This window comes from Nuphar pumila, chromosome 8 (assembly GCF_984573655.1).
Source record: "Nuphar pumila chromosome 8, dmNupPumi1.hap1.1, whole genome shotgun sequence".
Taxonomy (NCBI): Eukaryota; Viridiplantae; Streptophyta; class Magnoliopsida; order Nymphaeales; family Nymphaeaceae; genus Nuphar; species Nuphar pumila.
This window is the reverse complement of record NC_143256.1, coordinates 71,292,126-71,300,279: the sequence shown is the minus strand read 5'-3', so window position 1 is coordinate 71,300,279 and position 8,154 is coordinate 71,292,126.

Sequence of the window (8,154 nt, the reverse complement as noted above, 5' to 3'; positions counted from 1 at the left end):
TGTGACGGATCCTTCCAGGGAAAGTTCGGATCACTGTCGAGATGAAGGCAGATGCGATGAACCTACCAACAAACCCTAAAAGATATTTGATTTCAGCTATCATATAAAGACCTTTTGAGCCAATATCATATACAATCCCTGAGAGAAAGAAGGATCAGAGCATCTCCAAGATGAAGGAGTTTGTGACGTACCCTTCCCTGAAAAAGAGAGAAAAAAAAAAGTCAGGACATCCAAATGAAGGATGATGTGAAAAATCGAGAAAGCCCAATGACTCAAAAAAAGTGCAAAAAGATCATCGTAGGGAAAACACCCAGATATCAAACTGCCAAAGTTGCCAAAAGTCATCTTTTCTCATGCAAAATTCTTTTATCAATATCTCTTCATTTCCTGCTTTTATGAAGTTAAGAATATTTCTTCCACTTCTCATATCAGGGAAATGGATAGCTTCATTGAAGAAAATCATCAGCACTAATCTTTTGAATTTGACTCTTAAAGCTGAGGAGTTAACCTCATTGGAGGGGATACTCTAGGTAAAAGAGGGAATATCTTCGCACATAGGTGCACATTTCCAAGCATTCGAATCAGCTATAATTTTATCTTGTTGGCAGAATTTTCTAGCTATTCCAAAAATAAAATAAACATTCAATATCCATTTTGATGCAACTTAGCGTTGTCTATATCTTCCAGAAGAGTTGCCTCATTCAGTTGAAGTATCTCTTCCTGTCCCATCGCGGTTTCTTCAGTCAAGGATTCCGTATGTTGTCCCCCACTCAGGATAAGGGACAAACCTGAACCATTTGCGAAAGATCATTTACTTCAAAAGCTATTTTAGTCTCAGCAATGAGATGCACCATTTCTTCCCCTTTTCGAAGCTTTAGGGACTCTATATTTCCTCCTTTGGCAAAAACCCCTCTCGGATTTGTTCGTCCAAATTCCGAAGGTCCCATCGTGCTTTCTCCATTTTTGAGAAACCTGTATGGTAGATTTCCCCCACTCAGGATAAGGGGCAAACCTGAACCATTTGTGAAAGATCATTAATTTCAAAAGTTATTTCAGTCTTAGCAATGAGACGCCCAATTTCTTCCCCTTTTCGAAGCTTTAGGGAACCCTATCGTCCTTTCGCAAAAACCCCTCTCGGATTTGTTCGTCCAAATTCCGAAGGTCCCATCGTGCTTTCTCCATTTTTGAGAAACCCGTATGGTAGATTTTCCATCCAGATTAAGAGTTAACCCGGAACCTCGCTTCGCGAGGTATCTTCCTTGCAGGTTTGGGTTAAACCTGAGTCACATTCCAATGAGATTCCTCGTTTTGACGAGATGTTTTCTTCCAGTCCCATCATGGTTCTTCCCATCAAGAAACCCATGCTTTGTATATCCATCCAAGAAAGGATTTTACTTGAGCTTCGTCTCACGAGACATTTTTCAAAATGTCCCATCAAGGTCCTCGTGTATTCCTTTCTTCATTTCAAATTCATTTTTGATATATCTTCGTCCCATCCAGGCTAAGGGCTAAACCTGAATCATTCTAAAAGAGTATCTCGTCTCACCCATAAGACTGGATCAAAATTCTGATTTTCCATCATTTTTGGGACTTTCATCCAAAGTCCCATCACGATTTCCTCATTTTCTACTTAATCATATCATCTTCGAGGATTTCGTCTCCTCAAAACCATTCAGGATAAGGTTTCAAAGCCTGAAAAACCATATTTTCCAAAATAATTCTTCCACACCCAGTTCAGACCTGCTGACTGGGGCATTTTCGAAATTTGGAGTGTTGTCTTTACCACTAAGCTCGACTCTCAACCGGCTTAGTAGCAAAGAGGGGCATCTGTGAACACCCCAAATTTTTCAAAGTCTTGTAAAAATGATCCTTTTTGCCCCTAACCCCATTTTCTAAGAAAATCAAGTTATTTCTTCAGATTTCTGGATTAGATTCCACATTGACATATTCAAATTCAACTCCGGGTCTGAACTCAGTATTTTAAATCCAAATCTGAGCCCCGTTGTCCAATGTCCAAAATAAAAGCACAAAAATACCAAAAAAATGATTTTGAAAGGATCGGGCGGCTCATCCGGCACTCTGTTAGATCCTTGACCCTATATTCCTCAATTCGAGGTTGTAAACCTCGAATATTTCTCAAAAGTTCGGACATAAACCCATTTATGAAGAAATTTTCTCAAAATGTCTTTAAAATTCTCAGAAAAATTCTCTTTTGTAAATATTTTACAAAAACACACCAAAAAAAATTTAAGTCTTTAATTTCTCATAAAGCTTTAGGATTATTCTAAAAATACAAAAAAAATAGAAAAATAACATGAAAAACCAAAAAAAAAATTTTTTGAAAAAATTACAAGAAAAGCAAAAGATTCTCAAGGTTTTAAAAAGCTTCTTGCTGAAAACCTCAAATTTCAACTATTTTTTTACAAAAAAATCTTTTTAAGGGAGCCTCTTTTAGGAAATATCACAAAAAATCCAACAAACTCTTCCCGCGCCTTCTTCCTTCTCCTCTCCACCGTCCGATTTTGCAACAGTCGGCTGGTTCCTCCATCCTCCATCTCCAACGAACCACCTTCGGGAGCCTTCCACGCCCTCCTTAAAAAGAGGACTCCATCTTCTATTGAGGGGATCCCTTATTTTTTCCTGGAGATCGGCTTCTCCCTTTAAGCATCCCTTATCGGCATCTCTCCTACCATCCATCAGTTTCATTGGTTCTTTTTTTCTTTTCTGGAAGATATCGAGCTCTTCGGCATCCATTGCAATCGACCTTCACCAAAATTTCCTCCCTCGGAGCTGCTATTGATATACATTAAACTCCTCATCGAGCAACATCTGTAAGCAGAATCAAAAGGATCAACCGAGCATTTGTTAATCCACCCCATCGATCATCTCAATCTAAAGGAGGACGACTATCTCTACGAAATTACAGGCAAGTAACCCTGTTATCCTTTCTTTTGATTCTCCATTTCATATGATTTCTTTTTCTTTTACGCCAGATTTCTGGTCTTCAACATCGATTTATTTTGATTATTCATATTTGTTACCTAAAACCATGTTCACTATTTCGTTTTAATCTCTCTTTCACGCACCATAGATGGCGTCAGATTGCTTATAGCAGCTCTGGCCCATCTTGTGCAACAGCAAAGGGATCTCATAAATCCCCACACTCACTTTTCATGACTCATTTCATCGGATCTCCTCATTCTATGCATGAGTAAGACCCTGTTTATATTTGCTCTTTGGTTGATTTCTCATTCACCTTTTTTAATCTTCTTTCGTCATTTCCTGTTCATAATGTTTTCCAGTCCATCATTTGCTACGCATTATTGTTACTCCAGCGATTTGCGTTTGGAAATGATGAAAATAGCTGTTGTATTATACCTAAAATCGTATCTTCATAAGAGAGGATTCAGAACCTTTGTTGGGTCATTCAGCAAACCAATTACTCAGGGATGATATTTCCCACAGCATTTTCCACTCCAGATCATTTTTTTTCATCTACACATCTGCTATTTTCCTGGATCATTATTAGCATATACTTCTGAAGATCAGAAGCCTGGCGAGGGTGGATACTCCGGTTCAATGCTTATAACATGTGTTCACCCTCTTTATTTTCCCTCGATTTGGATTATCTATCCTTTTACCTTCATATCATGAGCTTTTCTAACATTTACCCTCGTTGATTCCTGTGATGTTTCATTGAGACTTACATATCTACCTGAACTCATATTATCAGATATTAACAATTTTTTTTTTTTTACCATGTTGAATCTTGATTTTCCTTTTACATCATGATCATTACGTTTTGGTTATAAATCATTGTATGATAGTCTTTATAAGGTCTGCATATTGTACACAGATCTATGTATGCTTTTGTTATTATCAGAATATCCCCAGCTAGTGGCTGGTTCAATTCTAATTCCAAAAAAAAAAAAAACTGTCACCAGCATTTCGTTACTGGTTCTCTTCATGATATCAACTGTTAGTTCCCTCATAGCCACAATATAAGGGTAATTCATACTGCCATGTAATTCAAGACTGTGAAGGTTCCTTGAGATCAAATTAGTAGTACATATTTAAGATGTTCAGGAGTTCAACAAGTCTTGAGCCTGAGGTTTAAACCTTTCATCCGTCAATGCTTCCTGAAGTGCATAAAATCGGAAAGCTTTCTTAAGAAGGTTTCACTTTCGATGAGCATATTCAAGTATGTGCCTTAGAGGGTATATGTTGAAATCTGTTTACTGTTTTGAGCATTGATATTGCAGCAAGAAAATCAAGTTTTATGTTAAATTCCTGTTGAAAATGCTAAACATGGGTTTTGAATTCAGAGCATGTGAAAACTGAGGTTTGATCCCATCACGTCAACAGTATTGGTCGATGGAATAGCATTCATTCACTTCTCTCAATTAGCATCACCAACCATCTCTGTCTGTGGCTGGCATGATCGGCATTTTTTTTTCTAATAAACTCTTGTGACTAATATGGAACAATGATTCTTGTCTAGAATTTGTGCATTTTTGTAGTGTTCATTTTGATAGATTCTTGTATGCTATATGTTAATAAAGGTTGTAATGGGGACTGTATATATATAATATGATGAATGGGCTCAATAGTTGATTGAGCATTGCCTGACATTCTGGACAGAAGCTCTTACAGCAAAAAAATCCTATGGTTGAGTCATTTTCTTTTAGTTTATATCTTCCATAGCTTTCAAAAAGGGGATTCTGAAGGTGCTCCCTCATTAGAGGGAGGGGCAAGTCGATAATACAGGATGGTTACAGTAAGTTGCATGGGTGACAATGAAGGCTGGGTTCAACCAAACAGCCCCTTTTATCAAATGTCGCAGGAAGCGTAGTATGAATGTTAGACAGAGATAGATGGCTGCATCATTTCGAAGGAGAACTACATTTTCCTGCACCAAAATCATTCACATTCATTGAGATATTACAGTTTTGTAAACATCACGTGTTAAGCCTATGATCTAGTATACCCCCCCCTCTCTGCATGTATAGTTCAAATGGCACACACAGCTTCACGTATTCCTTATTTGGTAGAGCTGCCACACTGTTACACAGTCACCCATTTTACCTGCCTACAGTAAAGGCAATATCCATACAGCTGCTTAGTTAACCTCTGCACCATCGTGTTCTCCACCTGTCAATACTCACAGCATTTTTTTAGCATTGCTGTGATTCCGTCCTAGGCACCTGTAGAAATGCTAAATCACTTCCAATACCTAAGCTGAGACCTTCATTCATTTCAATTGTGTGTTATTTTGTACTTGTTAAATCCCCCAGCTGCACCATTATCCGATTCATAGCAGCACTCACACACTCCATCTTGTTATCAATCAACCGCCATCATTCCCTGCACTGCTGCAGTGTGTCGCCACTCACTGCTTCCACCAAGCATATAATATTGTATTATATATATTCCCCCCCTTTTTTTTTGTTCATGTATGTCTATAGATATGTTGACAATATATATCATTTTTTGCTATATTCTTTACCTTTTGCGCCAACAGCACAGTAGTATCTTATAAATACACAACACCTAATATCTTCATACCTACACCCAACAGCTAGTCCCACACCTCTGCCAACCTCAGCTGCATGACATCTTCTTTAGTCATTCATGTTGTCTATTGCACCTCACCTCCATTACCTACACAATACCTGTGCCCATTTCCAACCCCAATTCTCATATGGCTTATGTTGTATATATACAATATATGTATACCTATGTACATGGATATGTATATGTATATCATCTCCCATATATATCTTGACATTTTACTACCAATATCCATGTGATATATGTGATTTTCCTCCTCTTTCAATACTAATCCGTTTGTTTTGCAGGAAGGTGTATGAAAAGTATCATTTTTTTTTTAGAAATTGTAATTTCAATTCAAACTCCAAGTTGTAATAGTTAGATTTGAATGAAAATTTACATTTCCTGCTTTAGGTAGAATGAATGAGCATTGTAAAATATCATGAATTGCTTGTTTTCATGCTTTTTGCCCTTTTTTTCCTCAAATTCTCACAATGGTGAAACACGAATGGCATGTGCACCATTTCGTAAAAGATAATTGATACTAAGTTGATGATCCGCGTCAATGGCCATAGTCAGGATGCGGACAAAACTTAGCATTTTTATCTTTTACAAAATAACACTGGATCCACACTGGATCCATTTTCAAAATTCATCATATTTCTCATAATTTTTTTTTTCTTTTATCAGGATTTAACCTAAAATTAACTCAAAATATATACCAATGGCCATAGTCAGGGTATATTGAGGGTTAATTTCATTTTAAATTCTATAAAAGCACTAAAATGTATTTTATTCTTCTTTTGAATTTAAATATAGATTATCATATAATACATTCAATGACCATAGTCAAGGATGTATTACATTTTCAATCTTATTTTAATTCATTTAAAGAATGAAATAGCTTTTCAAGTTCCAATTTCAAACTTATTCAAATCCATTCATCATTTAGGGTAGAATTGCATCATATTTTCAAAATTCTCTTTCAAAACCCCAAGTGATTGTGAATATCTCTTCTTCAAATTCCTATTTCAAATTTCAATTCTATCTCAAATTTTGAAGTCCAATTTGACTTTGGAATTTCAGAATCATTTCATATTTAAAACTCTAAAATTCCAAATTCGATTCAAAAATTCAAATTCAAAGTTCAAATTAACTTTGAAGTTATCTTCTGGTTTCAAAATCAAGTTCATCCTCTTATTTTCAATCAAGGTTTGAAATTGAATCTCAAAACTTAAATTTAAATCTGGGTTTCTAAACCCAGATCCATCTTTAAAGGTCCTATTTGGACTTTTCATAATCCAAATCCAAAGTTAAATCCTAATCTCAACTTGGGTCCAGATGTCCAAGTATAAACTCAATTCCCCTTTGGATCTCGGACTTTAGATCCAAAATTCCAATTCTTAGGATCCAGAACCCAACTCTACTTTGGATCTCAGACTTCAGATCCAATTCTCTCTTAGGATCCAGAGTCCAATTCCATCTTTGGATCTCAGATTACAGATCCAAATTCCATTCTGGGATCCAGAATCCAATTCTATCTTGGATCTTAGACTTCAGATCTAAATTTCATCTTGGATTCCAAATCTTGAATCCAATTCCATTCAAAATTTCGGATCCAAATACCATCTTGGATTCCAAACCTTGAATCGAATTCCATTCACAATTCCAGATTCAAATTCCATCTTGAAACCCATATTCCAAAAACAACTTCTCAAACCAATTCCACTTCATCCCAAATTTCAAGATCAAGTTCCCATTTCGGATCCTAAATCCAAAAATTCAACTTTGGACTCTATTTAGAATCCAGACTTTGGATTCAACTTCCATCTTTTTAATCAATCCTATTTCTCAATTCTATTTAGATTTCCCACATTTCATTGTGATTTCAAAAACTTCAAAGTTAGAATTCAATTCTATTTCATTTCTATTCTGATTCAAAGTCCATTTACGACTTTGAAATTTCTTTTCTTCTTCTTTTATCTCAAAATTTAAAAATCATTTTCCAAAATCCAGATTTATTTTCCCAAGCTCTTGATTATTATAAAAACTTAGAACTTTAATCTTAAGTTCTAAGTTAGGAATCATTTCTTCATTTTATCAGATTCACTTGGAAATTCTTCAAAATATTTTTAAAAAGAGCATACATCTTTGCATTTGCACAAGCATGATTCATTGTGCATTTAGACTTAGGATAAATATTTAGATAAATTCTTAGCAAAACAAAAGGCATTAATTCGACCCTTGGTTCGATTACCCCTGGTAAAGGCGCCAGGAACGGTCGAACCTCGTACCGACGAGCGGATCCCGTCTCCCAGTTTTCCCGCAAATATTTCAAAAACGGAGGTGAGTTATTTCAAAATTCTTCAAAATCAAGGTCAAGTGAGACCCGCAAAAGAGTTTCGCTTCTCTTCTTTCTTTTCTCTTCTCTCTTTCTTTCCGTCTTTTATCTTTCTCCCTTCAAAAAGGAGGAAAATAAGAGGTCGGAAAGGAAAAGAGAAGGAAGAGAGAGAACATCACGAGAGGAAAAAATTTGCGATGATCACAGGCCCACTCAGTTGGCGCCATATCCAGAGGAGTTCTGACTCAGTCAAGACTCTGTAC